At 36.6% G+C, this 25,123-nt stretch overlaps 1 protein-coding gene across 2 annotated transcripts in view; it reads left to right on the top strand.

Moving 5' to 3' along the window:
* The window catches only part of CHST9 (carbohydrate sulfotransferase 9), a 278,764-nt gene that overhangs the window by 8,342 nt on the left and 245,299 nt on the right, over positions 1-25,123 (top strand). Inside the window, exon 1 of one of the 2 annotated variants that reach the window (XM_016933482.4) lies at positions 20,474-20,734. The exons of the other annotated variant lie outside the window; for it this stretch is intronic. The gene's annotated coding sequence lies outside the window, so the exon portion shown is untranslated. Of the gene's footprint in view, positions 1-20,473; positions 20,735-25,123 lie in introns of those variants that run through there. 2 annotated transcript variants of the gene reach the window in all.

Below are 25,123 nucleotides of genomic sequence, written 5' to 3'. Positions count from 1 at the left end.
TTGTGCTGATTGTTAAATAATTTAAATACTAATCCTCCTCTTGCATGATCACTTTTGTAACTTCAACCTATAAATACACCACTTGCTACTTGCTAAAAGTCTAGCAAAGTCATTTTTTCAGATTTTGCAGATCAGGGAATTAGAACAGCATTTAGAATAGAAATGAATTTGAAAATCACTGAAATCCCAGGTACCAGAGCTTGTTCATCTAATACCTCAGACCTTTGATTCACCTTGGGGTTTCTCAACATACATATACCAAGTACTAACCAGTAAGAATGCCTTGAGATTATTGATATATATTTAATGCAGAACACTCTATAAAACATAATCGCAGCTCAGAAAGTCCCTCTACATTGCCCACTTGTAGATACAGCTCATACACCTGGCATTTCTTCTTGTCTATCTTAAAGAAACATCAAATGAAACATGTCAAAATCAAACTCCTGATCTCTGCTCATCTCACCTCAAGGGTGCAGGGTTCCCATAGTCCAATCTGGTTTTAATCTTGACATTACTTCTCCTTCAATTCCATTACCAAGGCTTTGATTTTGACCTCCAAAATTAATTACAAAAATCTGCCTCTGCCGTCACACAAGTGTAAGCATTCACCATCCTTTGTGTAGAAAAACAACAATGTCTCCATGACTGATCTCCTGGCATTGTTCCCCACCCCCAAATTCATCCTCCAATGGGATACCAGATATTATATTTGCATTCAAAATGCAAATATGAAAACTATCACCTTCCAACCACGGATAACACTTAAATGAATTACCATTGTTTGCTTAAGATAAAGACCAAAACTCAGCACCTGATTTTTGTAGCCCAGCAAGGACAGCCTCCTCCACTTTTATCTCTTTAGATGCTCCCATTCTTCCCTCAGCTTCAGCTGGCTGGCTTTCTTCAAGCTGCCTTAACAGTCCAGCTCTCTCCCATCCCCCCATCCCCTAAAAACACAAACTCAAGCATTCTCTAGTTAACTCTTAGTTAACACTTTGAAAATATCAACTCAAATGTCACTTCCTCAAATGAACCATCTCTTACCCCTAAATTGAATTAAATCCCTTTATAAAATACATATAAGTATATACACATTTATGTATCTGTATCCATTGTGCTTAAAAGAGTTGCAAATTCACATTTATTTGTATAATTATTTAATTAACCGCTAAGATAGGGATCCATCTGGTTTTGATGGTCCTTGTATTCCTAACAAATACTACAACGCCTGCTTCAGAGAGGAAGTATAATAAATATTTGTCGAATAAATGTTGAGTGAACATCTCTAACTCCACATGTACAAAGTTATACACACGTGCCATATGCAAACACACACATGTATCCACCCTCACATTCTAATAAAAAATACACAAATAAGTAAATAAAATAAAGTTTGTAAGCTATGATGCCCCACTTTTTTCTTTGTGACCTCTCCAAATATCATACTCCTCGTTCTGTTTCTCTTTCCTCTCCATAATTTAGATGTGGTTTGGGTGATGCTACATTTATTTAGAAAGTAGGGCAGGTCTGTTGAATTTCTTACACCCCCCAAAATAAATAAATGCCCAGGCATGCCTTTATATTACTTCTTCTGACATGTGGAATCCCTTGATAATTTCAGGAATTTTAAAAGGCTTCACTTTATGGGGGTTTTATGCTCTGCTGTTTGTATACATTCCGGCATTAAGAAGTGGTCTAAGATTTTACCATATTGAAGAAAACAAAAATCCTCTGAAAGTTACCTATTCATATGGCCCCTATATGAAAATAAGGAAGATAAAGGAGAACAAAAATTAAAATAAGAAAAAAATAGGTGAAATTGAAAAAGTAATATAAAAGTCTATGTTATAAATTAAAGGTTTATATTTTTAAGAATTGCACAAAAGATTCAAACAAGGTATAAAATAGTTAAGGAAGACCTATATCATACTGATGGGTACTTACTATGTTTTAGATACTATGCTAACATTCGTGACTAAATTCAAAATGCTGCATTAAAACTGAGTTGGGTTAGCACTGTTTTTATTTAAAGCCTTCTTGCTTCAACTAGTTTAGGGGAAACTCTTGAACATTTTGTCCCAGAAAGCAAGGAATTGCTCAAAAACAAATGAGGGCACATCAGAAGGACATAGCCAGATTTAAAAGACTCTCCCTGGCCAAATTTGGGATCTTTTGTATATAAAGAGTAATAATGTATGTAATGGATTAGAGCACATTGACTAAGAAAAGTATCCATGAACCCAGAGTGTGTGAATGCACAGATTGGGTGGAGAGAAGGAAAGGCTGTGTTTCACTGAAGAATACAAGCTGATAATGAAAAAGAAATAGTAGAGCCACATTTTTGCAACCACCATAGCAAGAATAATAAAAAAGTCATCTGCCATTGGGTGAATGGTTGATGGGGACAGGATATTCACATTATCTCTACATGTCACCCTACAGATTGCTTATTAATTGAAAAGGGGGGACATCCCTTTATGTTTGGTGTCTGACAGATACCAGCTAATCAAATGATCAGACTTGACATCACTAGAAGTAGTACAAACTGAAATCATGTATTTTTTTTATGATACGTGAAGAATGACACAAAAGTCTCTTCTGAAGTATTCTGCTAAAAATGTTTAACTGAGTCTAATCACGAGGAAACAAACGATCAGGCAAATCTAAACTGGTAGATTTTCTTCACTACAACTAACCTGGACACTTCAAAAATGTCAGTATGATTAACAAAAAAAGCCTGAAATATTGTTCAGGATTAAAGGAGACTAGGAGACCTGGCAACTAATTGCAAGACATCCATCCTTCTTGATTAGATTCTGGATGAAAAAAAATCTATAAAGGATAATATTGGAACAATGGAAGGAATGTGAATTTGGGCTATAGCTCATATAACAGTATTACATCCCCGTTCAATTTCTTGAGTGTGATCATCATATTGGGGTTATATAGAAGAATGTGTCTTTAGGGAGAGGATATATTTGAAGGTATTTAGAAGTGAAATCTCATATCTGCAACTTTCAAATGGTTCAGCAAAAAGAAATGTTTTAAGTGTAAGAAAGGGAGAAATAGGCAAATAATTATGGCAAAATGTTAATAATTTTTACATCTAGATAAAGAGATTATATGCCACTTGTTATATTGCTAATTTCTGTAGGCTAGACATTTTTCAAAATAAAAATTAGAAAAAATATCCTATGATTTTAAGTTAGCTATCCAAAGGATAAAATAATTTTTATATCTTGAAGTGAGCTTAAATGTTTGAAAGTTGTTTAATTAACAGAGTGTCTTCTCTAAAGTATCTAAATATCTTAATTCAACATTCTATAATAATTCCATAATTTATATATAAGCACTAAAGAAAAAGTTATCCTTAGAAGAATATGTTTCAGGCAATGTAGGAGACAATACATAATATGATAATATCAGTATATATTAGATAAAATAATTTTTTTCATTTTTCCAGTTATATATGAGAACTTTTCAACATGAGAAATTTTAAAGGGAAATGAGTCATCTATGGCAATATGTGTTTTATTCTTCCATGTCTTTCCTAAACATTGGTGCTCGCCTACAAAACAAAGTATGAGATTACTGATGATTTTCACTAAAATGTCTACAACCTAGCAGAATGCAGTTTCAGGGTAGAATAGATCTGGCCAGGGCTACAGTGAGATTTAGAATCCTGTGTGATTCTCAACTCTGCAACTTCAGGAAGACTGGCAAGCACTGTTAGTGCTAATATATTAGAAGCAGATACTTACAGCCTAATAACACAGGTATACAATTATCAAAAGACAAAGCTCTCGATTTAGTCAACAAATATCCATCAAGTACAGGTTCTATGAGAGGGACAAAGTAAATGAGGTTAAATAAAAATATTTACAAATTTGTAAATAAAAATTTATTTCTTCAGGAAAATTTTAACTTCAAAATAAATGTTTAAAATATTCCTCATACTGTAAAAGCATAAGATATAATATTTCTAATCAGGTCCCTGTAGGAATACTTTGCATGGTGCTAAGATAATATTTAGGGCTCCTTCAGATATGTATGGTAACTTAATCAGAGCAAGTAGAGTGGTGCCTTTTGGTATATGATAAAAAGAAAACATGTAGCTCTTCTTATATCTTAACATACAATATATCATGTATCTTAATGTACAATATAATAAACCAAAGATAAGAATATGGATAGTTATTTCCCCTCATATTTCATATAGTAAGTTGATAAATTATTATAAATAATAGCAAAGAGGGAGAGTTTCAAGTTTCTGAAAAAGTCAGAAAGAACTGGTCTCTTGATATTGCCAGCCTACACTATCTTGAGGTTAAAATTCACTATGATGGAATCTCCTTATTAGGAAAATTACAGTTCATCTTCAGCTTATATTAAGACAAATATTAGTAATCAGTTTAAACTTGATATTGTTTTAATAAGAAGAAAATAGTAACAAATTGTTGTGGAGATGGAGCATGTTCTTAAGAAGTACTGATTATCTTAAAATAAAGGTAATAATATAACAGCTTTGCTCTTATACCCCTATCCCCCTCCCACTCCCATGCTACTCATATTTATATCAGTGGTAAGACAAAGGACACTCATACCACTAAGAATTTCAACACCCAAGAAAACTGGGTAAAATCACATTTAGTTATCTTATTAAACTGTTAATACATTTTTATTTCAGATATTTTTTAAAAGTTCCAAGACCATGAATAACATAAGTTAAAAGTTGTTTGAATTTATAGCAGTATGAAAGGTGGACTTCCATACAGAATTTGACATTAAAAGAAAACAGCTATGTAAGCAATTTGTGTAGGTAATTATTAGCTGGAAGCTATTTGTACTCTTAAGTTTATTGAATATACAAATATGATAATAAGACTTTGCACAAATGGAAACTTTTGATAATAAATCCATGTAAAAGACTGTGCCTTGGGGAATAATTCTAGATGTTATAAGTATATTTGAATTCCCTGCAAACAGAATGCAGACCTCTAGACCAAGTACATAACCATTTTTCATTCATGGTATTTAATAGGTCATTTTACCTAAAGTCTCAGAAAGGACAAGTAAAACAATGGAGAGTGAAGCTGTTTTATTTGTGCATGTATTAAAACATTGCAATCACAGAAGAAATAGCAAAGTAGAACTATAAAACCTATCTTCAGAAGTAAGCAAAATTACACTGAAAATCATAATTATTGGAAATAAATAAATACCTAATCATTACCTGAGAAGTATTCCTGATATTGCATGTAGAACTCAATGATTAACTGTTTTGTTTTTTGTTTTGCCTTTTGTGGTATTTACTGACCAGTTTAGAAAAAACACTTTCATGGTAAAATAAAATGTAAAACAACCACGTTCTCTTTATGAACCTTGTACATTTACAATACTTCATAGGACTGTACGCTCCCCACCAAGTCAGTTTTACTGTATACTAAGAAAATAAAAATGAAATATAGAATCTTTCAATTTCCTTTCCTCATTTTAGATTTTGGTTACATTTTTATTATATTATGTTTCATATTTTCATATTTAAATGTAGTCAGTGCACAAAACCAGTCTTTTCACTCCTCTCTCTTTATTTTAGTTTATTTTGTGAATAAATAGATTTCATGATCAAGGAGTTTCTTCTAGGAGGACTCATGTAATGCTACCTCCTGCATTCTTTTGTGCCTAATCCATGTCCTCCCCATGCCCACCCTTTCCTCTTGCCTGCGCCTCTAGTTCATAAGCCATTTTTTGATTGTTTTCCATTCTTGAAGGGGACTAATGATGTGGAATGGCAGGAGGTGTTGTACACGGGGAGCCTACAGCTCCAGTTTGGGTCTTGTTTAGAATATCCTCTGTCACCAAGTTTATTTCACTTACCCTCAAGTTGGAAACATGCAAAGCCCCTAACACTGTGTTGTGATTTTGTAGTCATGGCCTTTTTTTTCTGTTTTCTCCCACAGTACCCTCATCTGGGAGACCACTACATAGCTAATAAAAACGGTAGGAGAGTGTGCTATTTTCTTCAGCCTGATGTCCCCAATTATTCTGAGTTTCAGTAGGAAAACATACACCTTCTTGATAACCTATTTATGTACCACTGTTCCAGTAAGATTTGCTGGACAGCCTTTTGGGACTAATATTATTTGTACAAAAATCTATATTAAGCTCAAGGTTTGAAGGTAGATGTGTCGATTCTTGTTCTCTTCTCCCTCTAGATTTTACACAATTTAGCAGGTATGCTTGACAGTTAGTGGTTTTTATACTTTGTATTTTTGTTTTCTTTTTTTCAAAAAAAGGAGACAGAGTAAAAAAGCCTTTACTTCATCAATAGCAGAAGTTTCAGAGTTCTAGTTGCCACTTTTTTGCATTAAATATTTTATTTAATGTTTAAAGTAAAATTACATATATTGACAATTTAAAGAATAATAAAAGATAAATATCCATGTATTCACTATCACACTGAAGGGAAAGAATTTTTCCAGTATCTTTGAAGTGTCCTACTTTTGTCAGGGGAGATTAACTGCTTAATCGGGAGATTTGACCAACCAAATATCTCAGGCATTTAATAAAATAAAGGCCTGTTTCACATTCATGACACAATTCCGTGAGGATCAATGGAGAAATTCTGCTCCATGAAGTCATTCAGGGACCTAGGTTACTTCCATTTGGCAGTTCTGCCACCTTTCACCACCTCAAGTCATCCCCTGGTTCCTCTGCAGATGAAAGAAAGAGAGATAATGTGAGAATCTTATAGGATGTTTTAAGGGACCAGGCCATGAAGATGTGTGTATGACTTCTGCTCATATCCCACCTATTGTAAGGGGAAATAGAATAAGGAAAATAAAAGGGAATTTAGCATTGTCTCAGCATACCCTCTGTGTTCTCCTCTCATTCTCTCTCTTCAAGAGGTAACCAGCCTCCTGATTTTGGTGTTAAGGATTCTCCTGTTTTGCATATGTACCTGCCTCAAGCAAATCTTGTCTAGTTTTGCCTGTCTTTGACTTTTATAAAAATGGACTCATACTGCTGATATATGTTGCTTGGCTTGATTTTGCTTCTTGCTGCTTAAAAGAATATATACTTTCTGGCCGGGTGCGGTGGCTCACGCCTGTAATCCCAGCACTTTGGGAGGCCGAGGCGGGAGGATCACGACGTTAGGAGATCGAGACCATCCTGGCTAACACGGTGAAATCCCATCTCTACTAAAAGTACAAAAAAAATTAGCCGGCATGGTGGTGGGTGCCTGTAGTCCCAGCTGCTCGGGAGGCTGAGGCAGGAGAATGGTGTGAACCTGGGAGGCGGAGCTTGCAGTGAGCCGAGATCGTGCCACTGCACACTCCAGCCTAGGCAATGAGTGAGACTCTGTCTCAAAAAAAAAAAGAAGAATATATGTTTTATACATTTTGGAAATAGTGTACTATGTGTGTCCATTACATAAAGTTTTTAAGTCTGTTATTCAAATATTCTTATTTTCTTGCTAATTTTGTCTGAATGTTCTGTCAAATACTGAAAGAAGTATATTTAAAAAATGCTGACGATGGATTTAGCCATTTCTTATAGTTCTATCAATTTTTGCCTTATATTTTTTGATGCCATGCTATTAGGTGCATATAAGTTTAGAATTATATTTCTAGTAAATTTAATTTTGTAATCAAAGTGTAGTGATCATCTATATGCTTATGACTTCTAAATTTATGTATTCAGCCTAGACCTCTTGTATTAGTTTTCTATTGCTGTGTGATAAATTACTGTAAATTTAGCAGCTTGAAACAACATACATATATCATGTCAGTTTCTATGAGTTAAGAGTATGGGAACAACTTAAGTGGACTCTCTGCTGAGAATATCACAAGCCTACAGTCAAGCTGTTGACTGGGTTTTATTCTCATCTGAAACTCAGAGTCATCTTCCAAGCTTGAACTTGTGGGCAGAATTCTGTGTTTTGCAGCTATAGGACTGACGGCTTCAACTCCTAGAGGACACCCCTCTCCATAGGAAGTTCAAGATGTAGTTTTTTGCTTCTTCAAGGCCAGCAGGAGATCATTTCTAACTTAAGGGAAGTCCTGGACCCTCTTTGAATGGGCTAAACTGATTAGGTCAGCCTCACCCAGGGTAATCTCCCTTTACATTGACTCAAAGGCAACTTATTAAGAACATTAATTATTTCTGTAAAATTTCTTTACCTTTTTTCATGTGCTATTCATTAGAAGTGAATTATAGGTCTTGTTTGCATTCAAGAGGAGGGGATTATAGAGGACTATTGAGGTTTCTCTCATAATTCTATCTACCACAGAGACCTTGTCTTACATATTCAACTCCCTATGTGATACCTCTTACTTGGTTTTCTCATTAATATCTAAAATTCAACAAGATCAAAACTGAACTCTTGATTTACTCCTTCAAAAATTTCCCTGTATCATAAATGTCATCTCAAAACATAATTTCAAATTCTGTCACTTCTTTTTATCTCTAGTGGTATTACCCTGGCCAGGTCATCAGCATTATCTGTATTTGTAGATTAAAACAGCCTCCTTCCTAATTAGCTTCTTTGTCTCTCAGTGTATTCCTCCTACAGCAACAGGAATGATCATAAAACATAGGTATAGGCTGGGCGCGGTGGCTCACGCTTGTAATCCCAGCACTTTGGGAGGCTGAGGCGGGCGGATCACGAGGTCAGGGGATCGAGACCATCCTGGCTAACACAGTGAAACCCCGTCTCTACTAAAAATATAAAAAATTAGCCGGGCGTGGTGGCGGGCACCTGTAGTCCCAGCTACTCAAGAGGCCGAGGCCGGAGAATGGCATGAACCCGGGAGGCGGAGCTTGCAGTGAGCCGAGATCGCGCCACTGCACTCCAGCCTGCGCGACAGAGCAAGACTCCGTCTCAAAAAAAAAAAAAAAAAAAAAAAAAAAAAAAAAAAAAAAAAAAAAAAATAGGTATAATCTTTTCACTCCTCTGATTATAACCATTCAATGCCTATCTGTTTCCCTTTAGAATTGCCTTCAAGGCCTTGATAGGCTTTCTGCCTATCTTTCTAAGCTCATTCTAGACCACTTTGCTTTCATTCATCAAGCTCCAGCCATACTGTCTTATTTCAGTTCTTAGGATGTGTTAAGTTCTTTTCTGTTTCAGAGCATTTTGATAGGGGATTCACTATTTGGAAACCTCTCTTCCTTCACTACAACTTTGCACATGATTAGATCCTTCCCATACTTCAGATCGCAGCTTAGATATCACCTTCTTAAAGATACTTCCTCTGACCAAAATGTCCAAAGAGGTCTCCTGTGCCCTTTACCCAATATTCTCTACCTTACCCCTTGATTTTAGCACTTGTCACACTTTATAATCATATGTTCAATTTGTTGTAACTTCTTTCTTTTCTCCTGCTCACCTTTGTATCCCAATACCTAAACACTGCCTGTGTAATAATAGGTCCTGAAAATATATTTGATGAATGACAACTAAAGTATTGCTGTTATCATCAGAGTATGCTAGAGTAACTCCAAGAAGACTTTCTGGGGACATCAGCCTTGAGCCATTTGTTTTAGGACTGAGAATCAGAAAAGAAGAAAGTTCTATGACAGATGTAGTGGAGAGCAAAAACAAATTGATGGATATGGAGATGGGCATGGAGGGCCCAGGAGTCAGTACACCAGAAGGGGCAGTTGGACATTAGGTTGCAGAGGTATAGTGACCAATTTATGAAGAACCTAGAAAGGCAGATGTAAGAGTTTTCCACTTTAAATAAGGATCTTGATGGCTTTTTAGGTGAAGAGTTAAAAATAAGCCACTCTGGCAAATTGCCTATGGTGAGTTAAAAGCATCTGAAAAGCAGCAGGTGCAAAAAATCACTCTGACCTTTCTTCTGTTTCTCCAAAGCAGGAGATGAAATTCCTAAGAGAAAGATGTCCTCCCTTTACCAGAAGGAAAGCGTCACTCTTACTATCATCAAGAACAGAAGTTGAGGCCCAGGAAAATCTGTGCAAACAAACTTAGACTAATCCTTATGCTCCTAGTCATTTCTCCACTGAATTAAGGACTCTACCCCTAGCTCCTTTGCTGTGTCACATTTTCCTAATTTCCTACTCTTTGTCTAATTCAGTACATATGTTCATCACTGACTGCTTCTTCGGGTCTTCATTTCCCTATGAAGGCTCCTGTGTCACATAAAACTTATATTAAATAAATGTGTATGTTTTTCTCCTGTTGATCTGTCTTAGGCCAATTTAATTATTAGGTCCATCTGAAAAAGAAAAAAACCCTAAAACAGTAGAGGGAAAATTCTTTCCTCCCCTACATAGGCAAATGAAAAATAGTTAAAAAGCAATGTTTAAGAAAGATTAATGAAGCACCATTATTTCTGTTGAACTGAAGAGACTATCTAGAGATAGATCATCTATCCAAGAGTCTTTTTGGTTTTTTATTCAATAAATATTTCTGTTCCACTCACTATGTCTAAGGCACTGTCCTTGGCATGGAGGATTCTGTGAGCATCACTTCAAAGATGAGTTCTAAAGAACAGAGATCAACCCAAGGTTGCTGGAGGATCTTAAAAAGAAAGGAGAGAGTGTTCATGTGTCCAGAGACAGAAAAAGAATGCAGATAGTTCTTAAGAATTTAAATAGTTTAGTTTTGCTGGAGAGTAGAATTTGAGGGAGAGGTATGAATGATAAAATTAACGAAGTGATCAACAGCTAGATCAGGAAGAGCCTTGTTTGTGATCATAAGAAATTTGGACAAATTAAGAAGTGTGAGAAATGGTGGAATATACAAATGAAAATGTCTAGTAGGCATTGACAAATAAGAGACCAGAACAGATGAGTTATTGGAACTGGAAATACAGATTGAGATTTCCTGTTTGAGAAATTAGGTCATTTTTTGGAGGACTAAGCAGAGAAGAGAAAGAAGGTAGAACTCCAAGACAGAAGAAAGAGAAAGGGATGAGATTGTTAAAGGTTGAAAAAGCAATGATCACCACTGTGGAAGCCAGGATTGTGAAGCCTTTCAAAATAGTCTGCAGGTAAAATGTCACAAAGGGCTCAGGAATTCAGAAGATATATTTTGTGATAGCAAGAACTTGTAGCTGTTAAAAAAGGAAGTTCTATGTGGCTGTGGTATTTCAGTGTGGATGTCCACTTTTGTAAGCACTTAGATGTGGGTTAATGATGAAAAACTATTTGCCAGTGTTAGAAAATACAATGTTTTCTTAAGATAGTAGCACTAAGTTACTTAGGTTATCATTTATTTAATCAACCCCTTTCGTAACTAATAAAAAATTAGCTCCTTTAAAAGAAATTTTTGATACATTTCATAATTTTGGCATCACTATGGAAGTTTTATTAGCAGGGGACACAGAAACAATGTAATTTGGAGACAGACAAGCCTATGTTTGGATTCTGGCTCTGCTGGTTATGAGTCATGTGAACTTTTATATTTGGTGCTTACTTTTGTCTCTCAACAATATCTATATTGGAACTTGATATTTTAGTTTTAGGCTTTATCTACTGACTTCCCACCATGGGATGAGAGGATTTAGTCATTTTTCCTTCTTCATTCAACCATACATGTATGTCCTGGTCCTTCCAACCCTCCTATTCTTCCATTATGCCATTTTGTTTAGAGTCAGTGCTTTCATTATTATGACAATGTAAATGTTATCCACGATTTAGCTGTGCAGCTTCATCTAATTTTTTCCTTTTCTGCATTTTCTATTTTCCCTGAAGTTAATCGCATCTTACTCTTTCATTTGCTCAAAGTTCTAAGTTTGTATCACTTATCCAAGCAAGCTCTTCATCATTGTCTAAATATTCTGTCTAGATTTTAAGACAAACCATCTTGTCTGCCAGTTTTATCTTTCCAAACAGTCTCCCAAGCATCTGTTCTGCTCCAATTTGAAATGCTTGCTCTCTACACCTGTTACACAGCTGTTATCCTACCAACCAATCAAAATTTTCTTTTCTCTCTCTCCTTTTTCAGATCAGGTTTCTGCATCCCATTTCTTCCGCTCATCTAACTCCCTTGCCTTGTTATGTCCTCTGGTATCTTTCCGAGAGGTAGATATTTTGAGAACTTGTCTGAAAATGTTTATTTTACACACACAACCTTGATTGACACATTGATAGAATTTGGTAGCATTTAATACAATTTTAAGTGATAATTGTTTTCCTTGAGAATTTTGAAGGCATTCTTGCTCCATTGCCTTCTTCTAGATTCCAGTGTTGCTACTGACAAGTCTAACACAATTTTGATTCTTGATCCTCCTCATGTGATCTGTTTGTTTTTCTCTGACAACATATATAGAACCTTTTCTTTATTACCAGTGTTCTGAAATGTCAAGACAATGTCCCATGGTGTATTTATTTTTTTATCCATTTTGCTAAGTACTCAGAGTGATCTCTTTAGATCTAGAAACTCATGTTTTTCAGTTCCCTGAAATTTTCTTGAATTATATCATTAATGGTCTTCTTCATTTTGTTTTCTCACTTCTAACTCTCTGAAATTCCTATTACTTAGATGTTGAATCTCTTAAATTAATCCAATTTCCTGGCTTTTTTTCCTCTTCAATTTTCCATCTTTTTTTTTCATTTTGTTTACTTTCTAAGAATCACCTTAACTTATCTTCCAACTCATATGTTTTTCACTTGGTTATATTTTTCATTTGCAAAAGCGTTTTTTTTTTTTTTTTTCTGATTTCTTGTCTTTTTATTAAACATAGGGCCTTTCCTTTTTTGGTGGAACCAATATTTTCTCTTATCTTTCTGAGGCTGTGACATATAGTTATTTTAACTTTTTGGTTTTACTTTGTTTTGTTTTGTTTTGTTCCCACATTCTTTGCCTCACTTTTGTTCTGATAATCTATTGCCTTCTCTCTTGCCTTCCCTCTTCTGGGCAACCTGGTCAACCTTTCCTGGATTTTATAGCAAACAACATCTTGCTTCTTTTTGGTATCTATGAAAAAACTTTCATTTCAGCTTTTATGATATTTAAAGTTAGTTATCACTCCTTTGTCTGCATTCCATATTTATAAAACTTTGTGTGAAACAAGGGTGGAGCCAAGATGGCCGAATAGGAACAGCTCCAGTCTACAGCTCCCAGCATGAGCGACACAGAAGACAGCTGATTTCTGCATTTCCAACTGAGGTACAGGGTTCACCTCACTGGGGAGTATCAGAAAGTGGGTGCAGGACAGTGGGTGCAGCGCACCGAGCGTGAGCCAAAGCAGGGTGAGGCATTGCCTCACCCGGGAAGTGCAAGGGATCAGGGAATTCCCTTTCCTAGTCAAAGAAAGAGGTGACAGATGGCACCTGGAAATTAGGGTCACTCCCACCCTAATACTGCGCTTTTCCAGTGGTCTTAGCAAACGGCACACCAGGAGATTATATCCTGCACCTGGCTTGGAGGGTCCTACACCCACGGAGCCTCGCTCATTGCTAGCACAGCAGTCTGAGATGAAACTGCAAGGTGGCAGCGAGGCTGGGGGAGGGGCGCCCGCCATTGCGGAGGCTTGAGTAGGTAAACAAAGGGGCCAGGAAGCTTGAACTGGGTGGAGCCCACTGCAGCTCAAGGAGGCCTGCCTGCCTCTGTAGACTCCACCTCTGTGGGGCAGGGCACAGCCAAACAAAAGGCAGCAGAATCCTCTGCAGACTTAAATGTCCCTGTCTGACAGCCTTGAAGAGAGTAGTGGTTCTCCCAGCATGCAGCTGGAGATCTGAGAACGGACAGACTGCCTCCTCAAGTGGGTCCCTGACCCCTGAGTAGCCTAACTGGGAGGCACCCCCCAGTAGGGGCAGACTGACACCTCACACGGCCAGGTACTCCTCTGAGACAAAACTTCCAGAGGAACGATCAGGCAGCAACATCTGCTGTTCACCAATATCCACTGTTCTGCAGCCTCCGCTGCTGATACCCAGGCAAACAAGTGTCTGGAGTGGACCTCCAGCAAACTCCAACAGACCTGCAGCTGAGGGTCCTGACTGTTAGAAGGAAAACTAACAAACAGAAAGGACATCCACACCAAAGCCCCATCTGTACGTCACCATCATCAAAGATCAAAGGTAGATAAAACCACAAAGATGGGGAAAAAACAGAGCAGAAAAACTGGAAACTCTAAAAAACAGAGCACCTCTCCTCCTCCAAAGGAACACAGCTCCTCACCAGCAACAGAACAAAGCTGGATGGAGAATGACTTTGACGACTTGAGAGAAGAAGGCTTCAGACGATCAAACTACTCCGAGCTAAAGGAGGAAGTTTGAAGCCATGGCAAAGAAGTTAAAAACCTCGAAAAAAAATTAGACAAATGGCTAACTAGAATAACCAATGCAGAGAAGTCCTTAAAGGACCTGATGGGGCTGAAAACCAAGGCACGAGAACTACGTGACAAATGCACAAGCCTCAGTAGCCGATTCGATCAACTGGAAGAAAGGGTATCAGTGATGGAAGATGAAATGAATGAAATGAAGCGAGAAGAGAAGTTTAGAGAAAAAAGAATAAAAAGAAATGAACAAAGCCTCCAAGAAATATGGGACTATGTGAAAAGACCAAATTTACGTCTGATTGGTGTACCTGAAAGTGACGGGGAGAATGGAACCAAGTTGGAAAACACTCTGCAGGATATTATCCAGGAGAACTTCCCCAATCTAGCAAGGCAGGGCAACATTCAAATTCAGGAAATACAGAGAACGCCACAAAGATACTCCTCGAGAAGAGCAACTCCAAGACACATAATTGTCAGATTCACCAAAGTTGAAATGAAGGAAAAAATGTTAAGGGCAGCCAGAGAGAAAGGTTGGGTTACCCACAAAGGGAAGCCCATCAGACTAACAGAGGATCTCTTGGCAGAAACTCTACAAGCCAGAAGAGAGTGGGGGCCAATATTCAACATTCTTAAAGAAAAGAATTTTCAACCCAGAATTTCATATCCAGCCAAACTAAGCTTCATAAGTGAAGGAGATATAAAATACTTTACAGACAAGCAAATGCTGAGAGATTTTGTCACCACCAGGCTTGCCCTAAAAGAGCTCCTGAAGGAAGCACTAAACATGGAAAGGAACAACCAGTAGCAGCCACTGCAAAAACATGCCAAATTGTAAAGCCCATCGAGGCTAGGAAGAAACTGCATCAACTAATGAGCAAAATAACCAGCTAACATCATCATTACAGGATCAAATTCACATGTAACAATATTAATCTTAAATGTAAATGGGCTAAATGCTCCAACTGAAAGACACAGACTGGCAAATTGGATAAAGAGTCAAGACCCATCAGTGTGCTGTATTCAGGAAACCCATCTCACGTGCAGGGACACACATAGGCTCAAAATAAAGGGATGGAAGAAGATCTACCAAGAAAATGGAAAACAAAAAAAGGCAGGGGTTGCAATCCTAGTCTCTGATAAAACAGACTTTAAACCAACAAAGATCAAAAGAGACAAAGAAGGCCATTACATAATGGTAAAGGGATCAATTCAACAAGAAGAGCTAACTATCCTAAATATTATATGCACACAATACAGGAGCACCCAGATTCATAAAGCAAGTCCTTAGAGACCTAGAAAGAGACTTGGACTCCCACACAATAATAATGGGAGATTTTAACACCCCACTATCAACATTAGACAGATCAACGAGACAGGAAGTTAATAAGGATATCCAGGAATTGAACTCAGCTCTGCACCAAGCGGACCTAATAGACATCTACAGAACTCTCCACCCCAAATCAACAGAATATACATTCTTCTCGACACCACACCACACTTATTCCAAAATTGACCACTTTGTTAGTTGGAAGTAAAGCACTTCTCAGCAAATGTAAAAGAATAGAAATTATAACAAACTGTCCCTCAGACCACAGTGCAATCAAACTAGAACTCAGGATCCAGAAACTCGCTCAAAACTGCTCAACTACATGGAAACTGAACAACCTGCTCCTGAATGACTACTGGGTACATAACGAATTGAAGGCAGAAATAAAGATGTTCTTTGAAACAAACGAGAACAAAAACACAACATACCAGAATCTCTGGGACGCATTCAAAGCAGTGTGTAGAGGGAAATTTATAACACTAAATGCCCACAAGAGAAAGCAGGAAGGATCTAAAATTGACACCCTAACATCACAATTAAAAGAACTAGAGAAGCAAGAGCAAACACATTCAAAAGCTAGCAGAAGGCAAGAAATAACTAAGATCAGAGCAGAACTGAAGGAAATAGAGACACAAAAAACCCTTCAAAAAATCAATGAATCCAGGAGCTGGTTTTTTGAAAAGATCAACAAAATTGATAGACGGCTAGCAAGACTAATAAAGAAGAAAAGAGAGAAGAATCCAATAGACGCAATAAAAAATGATAAAGGGGATATCACCACAGATCCCACAGAAATACAAACTACCATCAGAGAATACTATAAACACCTCCACACACATAAACTAGAAAATCTAGAAGAAATGGATACATTCCTGGACACATACACCCTCCCAAGACTAAACCAGGAACAAGTTGAATCTCTGAATAGACCAATAACAGGGTCTGAAATTGAGGCAATACTTAATAGCTTACCAATCAAAAAAAGTCCAGGATCAGATGGATTCACAGCCGAATTCTACTAGAGGTACAAGGAGGAGCTGGTACCATTCCTTCTGAAACTATTCCAATCAATAGAAAAAGAGGGAATCCTCCCTAACTCATTTTATGTGGCCAGCATCATCCTGATACCAAAGCCTGGCAGAGACACAACAAAAAAAGAGAATTTTAGACCAATACCCCGATGAACATCGATGCAAAAATCCTCAATAAAATACTGGCAAACCGAATCCAGCAGAACATCAAGAAGCTTATCCACCATGATCAAGTGGGCTTAACCCCTGGGATGCAAGGCTGGTTCAACATACGCAAATCAATAAATGTAATCCAGCATATAAACTGAACCAATGACAAAAACCATACAATTATCTCAACAGATGCAGAAAAGGCCTGTTGTGGGGTGGGGGGAAGGGGGAGGGATAGCATTAGGAGATATAACTAATGTTAAATGATGAGTTGATGGGTGCAGCACACCAACATGGCACATGTATACATATGTAACTAACCTGCACGTTGTGCATATGTACCCTAAAACTTAAAGTATAATTAAAAAAACAAAAAAACGAAAAAACTTTGTGATGTCTCTCTTGTAAAATTCTCCCTTCCCTCATCTATATTTTGTAACTGTATTTCTTTTCTAATTCATTTCCTTTCATTTTAGAGAGGTTTGATGAGGGAGTAGAGATCAATGCATGAGTCCAATATGCCTCCATTTTACTAGAAATTCTCTTCGTTGATTAGTTAACTAAACTAACTAAAATTAACCAGCATATTCATAACACTAAAATTATCACTAATTATTTATAATTTTATGGTATCCTTAAAATTTCACAATGCAGTTTTTTTAACATGTTTTGTATTTTAAGCTTGTTTTTCTGGAATTAATTTTCAGAGTTATATATTATTTCCGCTTTGATTTGCTGGCATTATTCTAGGCTTCTCTATATATCTATATTTATTTCAGTAACTACCTTAGGCAGTTACTTTGAAATTTTAATGTGAGCACTGTTTGGTGTGGTTTTTGAAAATGCCTTAAGAGTTTCCTATACGTTTCTTGTCAGTAGATATTTTTGCAGATTTAATTTAGTTGTCTTTTCTAAACCAAGATTTCTGGATTAGGACCTCTGCTGTTTTAGTCCATGCTATTTCTCTATTAAATGGTTGCAGGCTAACCACACATGGGCTAGAATGTGAAACGAGAGGTAAGACAGGGAGCATATAGTAGAACTTAATAAATATTTGCATGTGATTGCTTGAAGCTAGCAATGAGTTCATGGCTCACAAACTTTATCTATAAGAAACAAATCATATTAATTTCAGAATATACACATACTTCTAGTGTTTTATAGAGTTTTATGTTAGCCATTGAATTTTACTGTTGTATGGAAAGCAGTATTATTCTTTCTATAAAAGACACACTACAATAACAACACATCAGATGCCTAGATAATATATGATGAAGGAAAAAAATCAATCTTCCAAATAGGTATTGACTGCTAATCATTAACAGAAATAGCTATGTCACATATCTGGCATAAGGAAGGAGGATTCTCTATAAATACAATACTCCTACAAGGATTTTATTGTTATGTGATGAGCAGAAGGGGGAATTCAGAAATAATGTGACAAAAATAATTCAGAAATAAGGTGACAACATATAAACACATTTTATCTAGATAATAACCAAAACAATTATATTTATCTACATTTTATTATCTCACCATAAAAATATTTATTTGAAAATATATCTAGACACTGTTTAATATTGAGCAATGCCAAACATTTTGTATAAATTATTTGTCACAATAATTTGTTGCATAGATGTAGCCTTAACTATTTGACATTAAGTGCAGATGTTGCTATTTTACTGTAAATATTTATATTTCAAAACCAGCTTGATCCATTCTGTTTTACATTGTGGCTAATAATCTAATTTGAACTACTTTTTACTCATACGAAGTATGTGGAGAGATCATAATGACTTTCTAGGATTGTGTTGCCCGCTGCCTCTTAAATGCTGCTCGTTTTTGTTTACTTGTTTGTTGAGATCTTAACACTATGAAGCTTTTAAAAATCTTTGTCTCTTTCTCATTCTCCTGCATTATCCTGTTTTTGGAATATCTCACTATTTTCAGTCACAACACCCCACCGAATTCACTCGATTTTATGTATTATACTACATCCGCCTGAAAGGCAATTTCTTCTATTTAATTGACATGAAAAACTCATGTACTGTCATCACTGAAACAGAAAATGAAAATTTAAATTAGTATTGATTATATACATAGTACCCAAAATACCTTATTTTTATTTAAGGTTAAAGGGTATATCTCACATACACTTCTTCTTTTCTGACATTTCAAACTAATGGGAGGGATACTAAATTTCTCATCTTTCAATTCCTTTCTTCAGAACCCTTTGGTCCTTTTTGATTTTCTCTCAATACTTTTGACACTGACAATATAATCTTTTCAGGCTCATCTTTTTTCACTGTTTTTTTTGGCCATATTTCATAGTTAACCCTCATTACTACTGTTCCTTAAATCCTTTCCTTGTACTTGTTTATTAATGTATATTAAAAGTTTGTTTTCATGCATATTGTGTGATAATATCCTATCTCGGTTTCTTAATCACATGTTTTTTATAATATGTTTCCTACTTCACGATCTTTTCCTTTGAATTATTTTTTATATCTTGTATTTTCCTGTCATGTGAGCTAAAAGAATCCCCCAAGGTTCTAACATATAACCTGCTTTATTCTCCCATTTCACCTGTGGATGCATTCAAGTTTAGCCACCATTTTTATGGTGCTGATTCTCATAACACTATTTGTCCATTTAATCATGCTTGGATTATTGTATCTATTTCTGAGCCCTGGATTTACAAAAAGGCATTAACAAACTAGAATATGTCTGGAGAGAATGATTAAACTGATTGAATTCTCCTAAACCATGTCCCATACTAAATGGCTGAAGGAATTGTGTATATTTATTGTTTATCCTGGAGTAAAAAAGATTAAGTGTAGACAGGATAATTGTTTTCAATAATTGGAAAGTGTTTCATGTAAAGGAGAGAACAGATTTGTTATGAGTTGTTCTAGAAAGCTCAACTAGAACAACCAGTACAAGTTATAAAGAGATAGGTTCAAATATTCTCTAATGAAGATCAGGTATTAAATCTTACTCATTCTGGCTTTGCCACATTGTCTAGCACAGGGCCTTAGTCATATCTGGGCCTAATAGGTGTTTATTGATTGATTTGAATTGGCATGAATGGAAAGAATAAACCTCTCTAGCAGTAAAAATAGACTGTCTTTTGAAGTAACAGTATCCAATCTTTCAACAAAGAATTATTCATTACCTACAATGTAGCTGTCCCTGTGCTAAGCATCTGGAATATAAAGATACTAACATCTTAATATTGTAGATCATTTCTATGGGCAAAGCATTCTTCTGAATATTTTTCATGTACTAACTTATTTTGCAGCAGCCTTTTATGGTAGGGGCTTTTATTATCCCCAATTTAGATGTAACTGAAGCACATAGAGGTTACTTTTTTTTTTTTTTTAACTTTTGAAACAGTCTCACTCTGTTGCCCAGGTTGAAGTGCAATGCTGTGACCTTGGCTCACTGCAACCTCCACCTCCCAGGCTCAAGGGATTCTCATGCTTCAGCCTCCCGAGTAGCTGGAATTACAGGAGCGCACTACCATGCCAGCTAATTTTTGTATTTTTAGTAGAGACAGGGTTTCACCATGTTGGCCAGGCTGGTCTCAAACTCCTGATCTGAAGTGATCCACCCACCTCAGCCTCCCAAAGTGCTGGGATTACAGGCATGAACCACCACACCCGACCACATAGAGGTTACATAATGAGCTGTGTCACAAAGCTAGTAAGTGGTCAAGTTGTGATTTGAATTCAGGCAGTCAGGCTCCAGAATCTGCATACCGAACCGCTGTGATAAACCTCCTCCAAGAACAAGGCAAGATGTGCATATAAACCAAAGGACAGAAAGATTTTTATATTGGACTATAATCTAGTATAGTTCTTTTCTGGTGATTCCCTGGCCAATGGCTAATCTGTCGACTTGAATGCCTGTGGTCTTCTTTATTTTCAGTCAGCTTGCACACCACGTCCGGGTGATCTTCCCCAAAGGTAAAGCTGATCATTCCACTCCCTTGTCCACAGCACAAATCTATTCATTCTTCTTGTCCACAGAACAAATGCAATCACCATAATTTAGACACCAAGGCCCTCTGCAGTCTGTCTCCACCCATACCTCTTACCTCATCTCTCCCTGAACTCTGAATTTGACCGTGTGCTTAAATGATATTTTTTGTCTGAAAAGAAAACAAGGTTATTGTGAAAATTAAGTTAAATAATCAATATAAAATGCTTAGAGTAGTAGCACCGAGAATATAACTGCTTAAGAAATATTAGCATATTTATTATCATTTATTTCTGATTATCATGCAAAAAATGCTGTACCCTAACTATAGCTTATTTTTAGTTCCCTCACTATACCTTAAAATTGCCTCATAATAAAATTGAGAAATAAAAATGTATTGGCTTGCCTAATTTACAAATTCAGAGGCAGGGTGGGTCTAGTTGGGGTCCAGTCAGAGCTTTTCCTCTGTTTCTCTACAGGTTTCTCAGCTTAGCCTCCTCTGTGCCAGCTTATTTTTCAGACTGGCTTCCATCAAGGCAGCCAGAGAGCTGCCAGCAACAGCAGGAACTACATGCTTTCTTATTCACATTCACTAGGAGATAAAATATTACTTCCCATAACCATCCAACTGAGGCTCTGAGCTTCATTCTCAGATCACCTGCAAAATAATCACTGCAGCCTGGAAAGCCCTGAGACACCTGGTGTAGTGGGTTGAATGATGACCCCAAAAAGATATGTCCACATTCTAACACCCAGAATCTGTGATTTTATTTGGTAAAAGAGTCTTTGCTGATGTAATTAAGTTAAGGATCTCAAAATGAGATCATGCCAGATTAGCTGGATGGGCCCTAAATCTAAGGACAAGTATCTTTATAAGATACAGGACAGAAGAGAAGGCACACACACACACACACACACACACACACACACAAACACACACAGAGAGAGAGAGAGAGAGAAAGACAGAGAGAGACAGAGACAGAGACAAAGAGAAAGCAAGAGAGAGGAAAAGGCCATGTGAAGTGGGAGGCAGAGACTAGATCTACGCAACCACATACCTAGAGCCACCAGAAACCTAAAGAGGCAAGGAGGATTCTGTCCTTGCCTCCAAGGGGAGTGTGGCCCTAATCACACCTTGATTTCAGACATCTGGCCTCCAGAACTGTAACAGAATACATTTCTGTTGTTTTAAGCCACCATATTTGTGGTAATTTATGGCTGCCACAGGAAACTAATATAAGTGGTCATTCCTGAACCAACTATTTTGACAAGGAGCATAGGATGACACTGTTGGGATTACACTATTTCAGGCCCATCGCTGGAGCTGGAGGTGGGGGCAATCCATTCTAAACTGTGTAACTTCCACACACAGGAGCAGAATGGATATTAGAGCAGCAACACAGCATCCACTTCGGTATTCTTTAATTCCACTTCCTGCTTATAACCTGCTCATTTCTATTGGTTACAACACAATGGATCCCAATCATGGTCTTTATTCAAGAGCTTTATTCAGCACTTCTTAGTTTACGTGATTAATTATGACATAACTAAAACTTGATCATCTCATTTGAGTTGCTAACTGACTTACCCAATCCGTAGTTATCTTAGCTCATCAGACACATCCCTCACTGATAACTCCTTCAAGTCATCTTAGATATGACCACCCAAATTACCATTTTTTTGTACCACCGCAGACAAATCCCAGGACTCCAAAATTTTTTTAAAAGGCTCCCTTTAAAATCTTCTATCTCTATCTACATTGGTCTCTTTAATAAAATATAATTTGAGTCCAGATGTACCTTACATGTTACTTAATGCAATGATGATTCTCAACATATGTTGGTTAACATTGATCCTGATGATGCTTAACTGGCATGTAAGTGCATGCTGCATATTCTTGTGACTATGTGTAAACAAATGTCAAATATAATATTTTTCTTTCACCCAAATTTAGTGCTTTGAAATTCTTTAAAACTTTGAAATCTTTAGAATGGGGAACAAGCAGACTTGAGGGATGGGATGAACAAATCATTTTGCAATAACCTCTGTGTTTTTTCACTCTCTAATGCAAATGTGTACAAAGGCCTTTGGTTTTAGCTTGTGCAGTCTTTAAAGATAGACTATTGTTGCTTAAAATGAAAAAAAAAAGACTCTACACTGAATACTAGAATGTAAAATATTAGTTTAAAACTTTTTCTTCTAAAACAAAGAATATAAGGGCAAAGGGTTGTCTTGCTAAAAATTTTAATTATAATTAAGTCTTAATCACAACAGCTAAAAGTAGAAGATACCTGTTAAATAAATTATAGAGAAAATCAAAGCAACAAGATGTATAAGGAAGCACCTATAAATTAGTGTCTAGAAAAAGGATATATTTCTGTGTTCTGTATGACAAAACACAGTGAGCAGTTGAGTTATTACAGGAATAGCCCATGAAACACTGCATCTGAGAAACCATTTGAAAAATATGTGAAAAAATCCCAGAAGGATTTTACCCATTCAAAGCAATTTTACTACTGTCTTCCTTCAAAATGATACTTTGCAAATGGCATTGTACTGTGTTTGTTTTCTTTGCTGCTATAACAGATTATCACAAATTTGGTGGCTTAAAACAATGCAAATGCATTATCTTACAGTTCTGTAGGTCAGAAGTCTGACAGGGGCTAAAATTAAGGTGTCAGCAGGACTGCGGTCCCTTCTGTAGCTCTGGGTAGAATCTGTTTCCTTGTCTTTTTTAGCTGCTAGAGGCCACTTACATTCCCTAGCTCATGGTTCCCTTTCTTTATCCCCCAAATGAACAAAGGTGATTCCAGTCGTTCTTAATATCACATCACTCTGACTTCCTCATCTGCCTCACTCTTCCATTCTTCAAGACTCTGTGATTACATGGGGTCCACCCAGATGATCCAGAATGATCTCCCTATGTTAAGTTGGCCTATTAGCAAACTTCATTCCGTCTGCAAACTCAATTCTCCATTGCCATGTAATGTCACATATTCACAGCTTCCAGTGATTAGGGGGTGGACCTTTTGGGAGACTCATTATTCTGCTTGCCACATACACTATTGTCAAATTCCTGGTCTTGGTAACTGTACTGTGCTTACGTAAGGTGTTATCCTTTGAGGAAACTGGATAAAAGGTATGCAGGGACTCTGTGCTATTTTTACAACATCTATGTAAGTCTAAAATTATCTCAAAATCAAAGTTTAAACAATCCCACTTTTTTGGAGAATTGAGTGAAAACATATAGAAATGATTACAAAATTTCAGGAATTACACAGTATTAAAATAGATTAAAATGGGGTTATTTAACTACTAAACTAGTAAATGAAATAATAAATGATAAAGGTCACATTCTTCATTTAATTAAAAACAATTTAGTAAATATTTACTATTTATGGTTGTTACACATTTTACAAAGACTTATGAGTACCATCTCAGTTTCTTTCCCTTTAAATAAACCAAGGCCCATAATTGACTAAATATCATTAAACTACATACCACAGTTTAATTTCACTATGGTTGATAGAAACAATACATTTTCAAAACGTTTATGTGCCTACCAAGCCTATCAAATGAAAATCTAAACCCCTTAAGCCAATTTATACTAAGGTGCTTTATAATAAATTTCATACTGTTTTTATAGTTTTCTAAAAGACCATCACATTCTGTTTTACTTAATATTTTGTAAAGCTGTTGGATACATAGGGTAGATTTTATTGATCTGTTCTTACAGACAAAGAAAACTAGGATTGAAAAGTTACATGAAGGTTTCTGGTCAAGAAAGACAAGTGTATTTATATTTGGGTATTCTAGTCTGCTCACTAAACAAACCAAAGGCAGATAAAATTTAAAAATGAAAAAACAGGAAGACATAACCAGGACTCAAAATCAAGAACAGAAGTAAACTAACAAAAATGGTGAAATGGGCTGAAACTGTAAGCCTGTTAGACTTTAAATTTGGAAGCTGCTGGAACAGCTAGAAGATTAACTCCTAAGTAAAAGCTGGGAAGCCGACTCATTGATTGAAGACAAGGACAGGGACTAAGGTGCCAATCTATGCCCCAGTGAGAAAGAAGGTGGAATTAAAAGAATGGTAGCAATCTCCACCTGGAGCTGTAATGTTTAGAATGTGCTAGGCTTAGAGAACCAGACTCAGACACAGACACAGAAGTGCTGGAAAACCAGCTAATCTCCAGGCTAACTCTCTTGTCTGCACTAGTACCAATGTCACTCTGGCTCAGGGGACACCAAGCCAATGATGGGAAAACTTAGCTCTGAAAAAGAGCCCAAAGAGCATTTTAGAGATAACTGCAAAGTTGTTTGATAAGGAAGGAAGTGACAAAGAGAAAAAGAAGATAAAGAGAAAGAAAAAA

This window comes from Pan troglodytes, chromosome 17, assembly GCF_028858775.2.
Source record: "Pan troglodytes isolate AG18354 chromosome 17, NHGRI_mPanTro3-v2.0_pri, whole genome shotgun sequence".
Lineage (NCBI taxonomy): Eukaryota > Metazoa > Chordata > Mammalia > Primates > Hominidae > Pan > Pan troglodytes.
The sequence above is the reverse complement of the archived record's forward strand: the minus strand, read 5'-3'. Positions and strand labels throughout refer to the sequence as shown.